Here is a 10,649-nt window from a genome sequence, read left to right as displayed (position 1 = left end):
GAGTTTTGTGGCGGGAATTTTACGCGATTTTTATTGACGGAGCATGTTGGAGGGTCAATTTGGCGGGGCTTCGTGGGTCTTTTTCTTGGCGGGGCTTTGGCAGAGACATTTTAGCAGGACATTTTTGCAGGTCTTCATGGTGGGAAGATTTAGCTGCATTTTTTTGGCTGAATTTTGACTTTGATGAGGCTTCGTGGCAGGGATTTTTGTAGTTTGTTTTGGCTGGTGTTTTTCAAGGGACTTTTTGGAGGCGCATTTTGGTGGGACCTTTTGGCAGGACGTTTTGGCAGAGTTTTGTGATGGGACTTTTTCGTGTGTGTGTGTGTGTGTGTGTGTGTGTGTGTGTGTGTGTGTGTGTGTGTGTGTTTATGTGTTTATGGGACATTTTGGACGGTCATTTTTGCAGGTGTTCATGGTGGGGTGTTTTAGTTAGATTTTTTTTGGCGGGATTTTTGCTTTGACGAGGCTTCCTGGCAGGGTTTGGAGTTTGTTTTAGTGGTCTTTTTGGAGGGACTTTTTGACAGGGCTTTTTTTGTCGCACGCACGCAGTAACACGCACAGATACACACACACACACACACACACACACACACACACACACACACACACACACACACACACACACACACACACACTCACTCACGCAAAGCCTTACGCACGCACACAAACGCACGCATACGCAAGCAGACTCATTATCACACACACACACACACACACACACACACACACACACACACACACACACACACACACACACACACACACACACACTCCACATTTACACGCAGTTCTGCCCACAAGCTTGTATGCAAGCGCACGCACACTCACATTTTCATACAACACACACACACACACACACACACACACACACACACACACACACACACGGCCCGGTAGCTCAGTGGTTAGAGCACTGGCTTCACAAGCCAGAGGACCGGGGTTCGATTCCCCGGCCGGGTGGAGATATTTGGGTGTGTCTCCTTTCACGTGTAGCCCCTGTTCACCTAGCAGTGAGTAGGTACGGGATGTAAATCAAGGAGTTGTGACCTTGTTGTCCCGGTGTGTGGTGTGTGCCTGGTCTCAGACCTATCCGAAGATCGGAAATAATGAGCTCTGAGCTCGTTCCGTAGGGTAACGTCTGGCTGTCTCGTCAGAGACTGCAGCAGATCAAACAGTGAATTACACACACACACACACACACACACACACACACACACACACTGCGTGTCATCATTGTAAATAGTCATTCATTCTGCTTCACCTTTCTTTATTCTATTATTGATCTCATTTATTTACTCTTTCTCTCTCTCTCTCTCTCTCTCTCTCTCTCTCTCTCTCTCTCTCTCTCTCTCTCTAGGGAGTGGGGCGGAGTCAGCGGAACGTGGGGTGTTAAAGCGGGTGTCCACAATAGTGGACAGGAATTTTCTTAATGAAGGCGCGGCCAGATTTGATTAGTTTGTCGTCAAGTACAGTAAACTTGTCGTTTTCTTTCCTACAATGCCAACAAACACTCTCTCTCTCTTACATCATTAGTGGTCAGTGAACGTTTTGTGCTAACTTTGATAGGATCTCTGCCAGACACCGCAGCTCACCAGTCACCTCCACCACAAGTGTGGACCCCGCTACAGAGACCACCACCACTCATAAGCTTGATCTAACAGGTTTGTTTGTTTTTTCATTCTAACGTGCATGATGATGTTATCTCTATGCATTTGTGATAAGCATGATAAATAAACGCTGGATGCAGAAAATGCAATGCAAGTATGTGTCATACAGTGGCCGTTCGGCGTGGAGCAGCCTGGCAACGCCTGAGCCAGTGTGTACAATGCAGTGAGCAGCACACACACACACACACACACACACACACACACACACACACACACACACACACACACACACACACACACACACATTAGTAATAATAATAATAATAATATATATATATATATATATATATATATATATATATATATATATATATATTTATTTATTTATTTATTTATTTATTTATTTTGTTTATAAACTAATTGGTGTCCAGACAAATATTTATAGTGTTTAAAGTAAAAAAAAAAAAAAACCTTCCCCTACATATTGTCAATAAACTGTAGTTTCCTTACAAATTGGTATTTTCCCGTCGGTATTCCCTACCCCCTACATTAGGCTAAAATGACCTACTGAAGGGGATTTCCCCTACGAGTGGCAGCCTTGTTTGGTATTTACAAGTGAGCTTGTGTTGTCTTTCATTGCTCATGTTGTTATTTATTTAGTTATGTTGTTATGGAGTTAAGTGAAGCCTGTATTATGAAGTGTCAACCCGGTATTGCCTGATAAAATGATGTGGTATTCGGTATTTACAAGAGAGTTTGATGAGGCAGTGCACGACTGTTGTGAAGGTGATGATGGTTAACCTCTTCAGTACCAGGACGTGTTTACATATTCATTCTGCTTACTAACTGGTGGTGTTTGACCACTAATCTTTTGACCTCATACACCCTTCCTCACGCAAACTAAATACTCAAATCGCACTACAACCTAAAAAATGTGTGTCAGTATTCAAGGGATTAACTGCCTTGTAATAGCCCCGCCAGTCACTCATACTACTACTACTACTACTACTACTACTACTACTACTACTACTACTACTACTACTACTACTACTACTACTACTACTACTACTACAAAACTCTACTACTACTACTACTACTACTACTACTACTACTACTACTACTACTACTACTACTACTACTACTACTACTACTACTACTACTACTACTACTACTACTACAATCTACTACTACTACTACTACTACTACTACTACTACTACTAAAACAATCTTCTACTACTACTGGTACTACAACCACTACTACTACTACTACAAAACAATCTTTACTACTACTACTACTACTACTACTACTACTACTACTACTACTACTACTACTACTACTACAAAACAATCTACTACTACTACTACTACTACTACTACTACAAACTACTACTACTACTACTACTACTACTACTACTACTACTACTACTACTACTACTACAAAACAATCTTACTACTACTACTACTACTACTACTACTACTACTACTACTACTACTACTACTACTACTACTACTACAAAAAACAATCTTTCTACTACTCGTCGTCGTCGTCGTCGGCTCACACTCGTGTCCGAGTACTGGGTCCTGTCGTTAGTCAAACGTCTCCTGATAAAGAGAGGTGGAGGAAACGACAAAATGCCAGTCGCTGAGTATATTGTTTTGGGTGGTCGTGGCTGCGCGACGGCCACGCACACACACTTGGCCCACATCGTTTCCACCGCGGCTCAAGACAGATGAGACAGGCAGCTTCTAAGATGTTGGTTGCATCGGGCTGCCGAGTTCTTGATGTGTCAAGGCCCGCCTTGTCGCCTGCCCGCCAGGCGCTGCCCTCTTCCGCCGGCGCTGGATAGCTCCGTCGTTGGGGTCTTGTTGGTTTGATTTTGGAGTCTTCCTGCTCCTAGCCTTTGCCTTCTACTATTTCTACTACTACTACTACTACTACTACTACTACTACTACTACTACTACTACTACTACTACTACTACTAAAAACAATACTACTACTACTACTACTACTACTACTACTACTACTACTACTACTACTACTACTACTACACTACTACTACTACTACTACTACTACTACTACTACACTACTACTACAAAACAATCTCACACTACACTACTACTACTACAAAAACTACTACTACTACTACTACCACTACTACTACTACTGCTACTGCTGCTGCTACTAAAAAACTGCTGCACTACTACTACTGCACACTACTGCTGCACACTGCACTACCACCACCACCTGCACTACCACCACCACCACTGCTGCTGCACTGCCACTGCTGCTGCTGCTACCACCACTGCTGCTGCTGCTACTGCTGCTGCTGCTACCACCACCACCACTACTGCTACTACTACTACCACTACTACTGCACCACTACTACTACTACTACCACTACTACTACTACTACTACTAAAAACAACTACTACTACTACTACTACTACTACTACTACTACTACTACTACAACTACTACTACTACTACTACTACTACTACTACTACTATAAAACAATCTTCTACTGCTGCTACTACTACTACTACTACTACTACTACTACTACTACTACTACTACTACTACTACTACTACTACTACTACTACTACTACTACTACTACTACTACTACTACTACTACTACTACTACTACTACTACTACTACTACTACTACTACTACTACTACTACTACTACTAATAATAATAATAATAATAATAATAATAATACCCATCCGTACCTACCCATAGGGCGTTGGCCATGTCTGCCGTGAGACTATGCCAAATCTCCAATAAAAACAAGCTACTCACTGTCCTGTAGTCATAGCATTATAAAAAAAATATAACGTTCTCAGAACATTCAGAAACCTTAATTAAGTGGTAGATGATAAAGATAATTGTCATATACGAAAATAAATTAAGCTAGTTCATATACATGGACGGTGATGTGTCATAATTATCAGGTCAGGCGACGTTGCCACTCACGACCCAGGTGGAATTTCCCGTGGAGGTTGGGGGGGTGAGTCAGGTCGCCACGCACGTGTCGCTTCACTTCTCTGGTCATTACCATGGAAGGACCCCCTGACGCTTACCCGTTATACACTGTCTTGCGCAGCCAGACCAAGGCATTCACCACCATGGAAGGACCCCCTGACGCTTCCCCGTCATACACTGTCTTGCGCAGCCAGACCAAGGCATTCATATTCCGCCTTAATAGATATTTCTTGCAAGAGAAAGCAAATCGGGCAACACTCTTACCTTTGACTCAAGCAAGGAACCACTCAATATATTACTCTGTTTCTACTCGTATGTGCACTTATTTGACAAACATGTAAATTACTTGTCTCATTTTCATGTATATAACCAGAATCTTTATTGCATTTAATGTACTATATAGCTGCATAGGTATTTGGGTCTCTTCTGACTTCTTTTAGTGAAGTAGAGAACGATCATCACTCCGTTTTCTTTGAAGAAGGTACTGTTATAGCAGTGGCATCGTCGCACCCAAGAGGACCCACAATCTTTTCTACTACTACCTACTACTACTACTACTACTACTACTACTACTACTACTACTACTACTACTACTACTACTACTACTATTACTACTTTCCGAGGCGTGAGTTACGTGATGACACGCACAGGAACTCGTCCTTACACGCACAAAACACGTTTAAAATTTGTGAAGGTGCCCCGCCCGTTGACGACTGTTGTGGTGGTGGTGGTGGTGGACGATAAGGCTTAATGTAGGCGCTCGCTGGACGCACGCTGCTCATCACGCACGCACTCACGTACGCACACTCATTCACACACGCTCATTCACACACACACACACACACACACCCGGTAGCTCAGTGGTTAGAGTGCTGGCTTCACAAGCCAGAGGACCGGGGTTCGATTCTCCGGCCGGGTGGAGATATTTGGGTGTGTCTCCTTTCACGTGTAGGTGCTGTTCACCTAGCAGTGAGTAGGTACGGGATGTAAATCGAGGAGTTGTGACCTTGTTGTCCCGGTGTGTGGTGTGTGCCTGGTCTCAGGCCTATCCGAAGATCGGAAATAATGAGCTCTGAGCTCGTTCCGTAGGGTAACGTCTGGCCGTCTCGTCAGAGACTGCAGCAGATCAAACAGTGAATTTACACACACACACACACACACACACACACACACACACACCAGTTATCTCGTCTTCTTCAATGACACTCAACTGTTCCCTCACTTCTATAGACTGAACATCCTGGCTCTGTCATTTACTTCTACTAATCTAAACTGGGAATCTTCACACATCATCACATTAGAACAATATAAACACTCCCTATGAAATGAGGCGTCTTCAGTATTCTCCGCCAGTTTTCCTCTCCCCCCCTGCTGGTAACTCCCTCCAAGTCAGCAGTATAGGTAAGCTTCACATACATATATTGTCTTAGATAGGCTGGCTGTTCCTCTTACCTATCTTTCTTTTCTAACTGACTGTCCTCACCTTTACTCTCATCGCCTGATTGTTGTGGCATTAGTGATTGTTGTTGTGAGTGGTTGTTAGTGTTATTATTATTGTTATTATTATTATTATTATTATTTTATACTACTACTACTACTACTACTACTACTACTACTACTACTACTACTACTATATTATTATTTTTATTTATTTATTTATTTATTTATTTTTATTATTATCATTTATCTACTACTACTACTACTACTACTACTATCATTATTATTTTATTTATCTATTTATTTATTTATTTAATATTATTATTTTACTACTACTACTACTACTATATTATCACCATCATCATCATCATCATATCATTATCATCATCACTACAATCACCATTATCGGCGGTGTAATAATTCAAAGAAGCATAGGTCACCAGCTCCAGCCCTGCAGGTCATTAACTTGGTGACCTCCAAAGACCCTTGGTAATGTCAACAAAATGGTCTAACCGTGCACAAATCTCAAGGTAAAAATGTGTCCCAGTACTGAAGGGGTTCATTAAGAGAGGTAGCTTAATGCCTCCTCGCTCCTGCCTAACTGCCTGACTGGCTAACAATCGCACCAGCTCCATCACCACTCTCGTTAATGGCCACAGTCTTCACTATCTTAATCCCCACGTAAGTTTGTGAAGCTGTATAAAGTCACCCAGTAGTAAGCGTAGAGCATGGATATCGTAATGTGTCACGGTACTGAAAGGGTTAGCTATCCATTCTTCTAACGTGTTGCATTTCCGTCTTTACAACTCAATTCAACTCAAGCTTCCTTAGAAAAGTGATCCGTTCATGATACGTTTTTACTAATTTTTTTTAATATTGATTCGTTGATTTGCAGGCAGGGTTCACTGAGAGAGAGAGAGAGAGAGAGAGAGAGAGAGAGAGAGAGAGAGAGAGAGAGAGAGAGAGAGAGAGATTATATATTATACTCATTTCCCGTTAATGATACTTTTTTTTTTTTATTCGTTGATTTACAGGCAAGGTTCACTTGGAGGGAGTCGTGAGAGAGAGAGAGAGAGAGAGAGAGAGAGAGAGAGAGAGAGAGAGAGAGAGAGAGAGAGAGAGATTATTATATTATAATCAATTTTTCGTTAATGATACTTTTTTTTTTTTTTATTCGTTGATTTACAGGCAGGGTTCACTTGAGAGAGAGAGAGAGAGAGAGAGAGAGAGAGAGAGAGAGAGAGAGAGAGAATATTATTATTATCATCTTATCATAATCATTTATTACGAAGGAAGCTTCAAACTGTTACAACATAATGATAAAAAAAATCGTGTATATTGTAAGTACTACACGGAAGGTGAGAATGCTTGATGAAACAAATTAATGCAATTGAGTGTGTGTAATGGTTGGTTTGGAAGGAGTTAAAGAGCGTGGCTAGTTTATATCCAGGTGGTGGACCAGTGGTTAGGTTCACTGGCAGCGTTTCATATGCTCGTTTGCCCTCAAATTGCTCTTTCCTTATTGGCAGGTTGGGGGGGGTGAGACAAGAACGAAGCAACGTCAGCAGTAGCTGGAACAGTATTAATCCAGACACCACGCTCGCTACATCTCTCCAGCCACCATGCCACCACCGACCCTCGAGTGTACGCAGCCCAGTGTCCGTCTGTGTCTTGTCGTGGGCGTGACGTTCAGCAGCGGCAGGAACAGCAACGGGAAGCTTGATCTGCGTGGGTCTTCGTGCGGCGAGGTGACGTGCCGCTGCTGTGAGGTTATCGGACCACACCACAGCACAGCACAGCACAGAGGAGGAGAGGTTAGTGGTTTTTATGTAAACGAATAGTGTAGGTGTGAGGTGTTGGTGTTGTGTGCGCGTTGACACTGCAGTGGTGATAGGAAATTGTTAGTCAGTAACTTGAAGGTTGTTAGGAATGTTGAATGATAAAGGATAACTGGGTATGTGTAGGATGTGCACTGCGTCTATTGGAAGGTTAATTGTACGATGTCTGTGTGTCAATGTAGGATGTATCAGGAACCATCGCTACGTGTGGATGTTAAATTTACTTGTAGATGACAATAAGGGCAGATGGTCGTTCATTCACTAGTGTGGTTAGAGTAACGTGGGTTCAGAATAGATTTGTGTAATGGCTGTAACAAGTGTAGTGTTTTCGTGGTCATTGTAGTTGTGTAGGAAGGAAGAATTACGCTTAACCTCTTCAGTACTGTGACGCATTTTCACCTTGAGATGTGTGTACGATTAGATCATTCTATTGATATTACAAAGCGTGTATGGATGTCACAAGGTTTCTCAAGTTGTATAAAATCACCAAATAGTAACAGAAGGAATATGAAAACGCGTCTTGGTGCTGAAGGGATTAAACGGGTCGCGTTACTATAGAACTCCTTTAAGTAAGTTGTATTTGAGGCTAAAATGTTTCAGGTTAGTCATTGTGGTTCCCTCGTTATAGAATAGGTACCAGAATCGGCGAAAAGAATGAGTGGACAGGATTTCCTAACGTAACGAGGCTGGTGTTTCAAGGTACGTGCATTAGAAGCGAGATGTGGTAGCATAACGATAAGTTTGGGGATATAACCATGAAATTAGTTCTTGAAGTGGTAGGCTGGCGTAAATGGTTCGAGGTTCACGAGTGACGGTGGGAGGGTGTGTGTGTGTGTGTGGGGAGGGTTGAGAATGGCTGGGAGGAATGAAGTGAGCGTGAATGGCTCGTGGCAAGAGGAGGCAGAGTGGGAACTAACTGAATGCAGTGTGATAAAATAGAAGACAGAAGGGATGGATGGTGTGGTGCGAGTGTTTGGCTGGGTTAGGGCACTGTGAAGACGTGTAACTGAGTAGAGACGAGTGAAAGGTTGGCTGAGGCAATGGTTGAGTTTTAGGACAGACAGATGGGGGAATAAAGTGTTTAGAGTGAGTTTGGGCACATTATGGATGGAAGTGAAGACGTGAAGGGAATGTGTGGTGTTGGTCATTTAGAGATAATTAGTGAAAAAGATACTGCTGTTCATGTTTTTGTGATGGTATTGGTGGTGGTAAGAATACGTAGAATGAAGAGTGAAAGGCTGATTGAGGCAGTGAAGGAGTTTGCTTAGGGTAATCTTGCTTGTTAGCTGTAGGGATAATTAGTGAACAAGTAAACAAGGTACTGCTTTGTTCATGCTTATTCTTGTCCATTACAGGCGTTGACGATCCAAAGGCCTGACTCCACAGCGGTAATGAGCCTCGTCTACCTTGCACTTTGACGGACAACGCTCACTACCAACACTTCTAGAAGCCTCCGCCGTAAGATTGCATCGCGCACACGGTCTACTCTTAACGACCGCCACCGCCGCTGCCGCCGTTGAGGGAGACTGGCTGGATGAGTGGGTGATAGAGGCGAGGCAGGTGTGGTGAGGCGGAGGATTGGAGACGAGAACCTACAGATGACGGCAGACACGGAAGATTCCACTAACCAGGTAGATGAATGTGTGGCAAGATTGGTTGTGTGGGTGTGAGGATCGGGTGTGGGGAAGTTTGAGGGGTTTGACGTGGTGTGGTTTACTGAGACTGGCGTGGGAGATGTGAGAATGAAGGGATGGGAGTGTCAGGATGGTGAAGGGCCAGGATGCTACGTCACACGGGAGACGCTGGGAGGAGAACGAGGGAGAAGGGTGTAACTGGAGTGTAAGTGGAATAACGATCGAGGAGGGCGAGTGAGAGGCTGACTGAGGCAGTGAAGTGTGTATTGTAGGACAGTGTGGCGTGGTACATATGGAGATAATCAGTTAAATTTTCTCCATTACAGGAGTTGGTGATCCGAAGCCGTGACTGCAGCGATCCCGTGCGTCCTGCACCATCAAGGGAAGGACTCTCTGGCTTCGCACTGCGCCTACATTGACCGTTGCCGCCGCCGCTGCTACCGCTACTCGGAGGGGCACTGCCTCGCATTGGGCCTTCACTGCCGTCCCGCTAATACACGTGTCGCCGTCGCAGCTACTGGCACTGAGGGACTTCGCCTCGCAGCGGCCTGGCAAACACCTGCTACACCACCACCACTAACTCCACCACCGCAGTCCAGAGATTCAGCTTCGCATAGCAGACATCCTCCTATTCAACGCTTGCTGCCACTACCACCTCATTATGGTGGTGTCACTGTACTTGGATCTGTTGTCACTACTGAATAATAATGTGTAAATCTTTTGTTTCGGTAAATCTTTTGTTTCGGTAAATTTCCTTTCCTGGGAATATTTGTGGGTTGTGGGTGGTTTCAGTGAGTAGTCGCCTCAAGCTGGCTTGGATCCGTCTGACACACCAATATTGCCTCCATTGACCACCACCTACACTCGCTCTAAACGATCACACCCCAGAAATAAAACGCGCTAGATTTGAAGCTTTTTCTATTTATTATCATAAGCAATACAAAAAAAAAAGTGGTTGTTAGGAAATGAAACTAAAGCGAAAAAGTTACATGACATCAATAACTTAATGTAAAAATGGTCCCAAAATACCATCTGGCTGAAAAATCTTCAAACGGTCTACATAAAATACAGCACTACTGGCCAAAAACACTAAAAATGGTAAAAAATCTAGAAAAAAATGGTAAAATCTAGAAAAAATGGCAAAAAA

General features: G+C 43.4%; 1 long non-coding RNA gene across 2 annotated transcripts; it reads left to right on the top strand.

The window, feature by feature from the left end:
- The first annotated feature begins 1,582 nt into the window (after positions 1-1,582).
- On the top strand, positions 1,583-10,218 carry LOC123502294. 2 transcript variants are annotated; one of them, XR_006673889.1, is made up of 3 exons: positions 1,583-1,661; positions 9,224-9,499; positions 9,829-10,218. It is a non-coding gene; the product is annotated as an uncharacterized LOC123502294 (long non-coding RNA). The 2 variants fall into 2 exon arrangements; XR_006673888.1 differs by lacking the exon at positions 1,583-1,661 and adding an exon at positions 7,660-7,844.
- The last annotated feature ends 431 nt before the right edge of the window (positions 10,219-10,649 follow it).

Source organism: Portunus trituberculatus, chromosome 11 (assembly GCF_017591435.1).
Source record: "Portunus trituberculatus isolate SZX2019 chromosome 11, ASM1759143v1, whole genome shotgun sequence".
Classification (NCBI taxonomy): domain Eukaryota; kingdom Metazoa; phylum Arthropoda; class Malacostraca; order Decapoda; family Portunidae; genus Portunus; species Portunus trituberculatus.
Note: the sequence above shows the minus strand (reverse complement) of the source record. Positions and strands in the feature narration are given on the sequence as shown.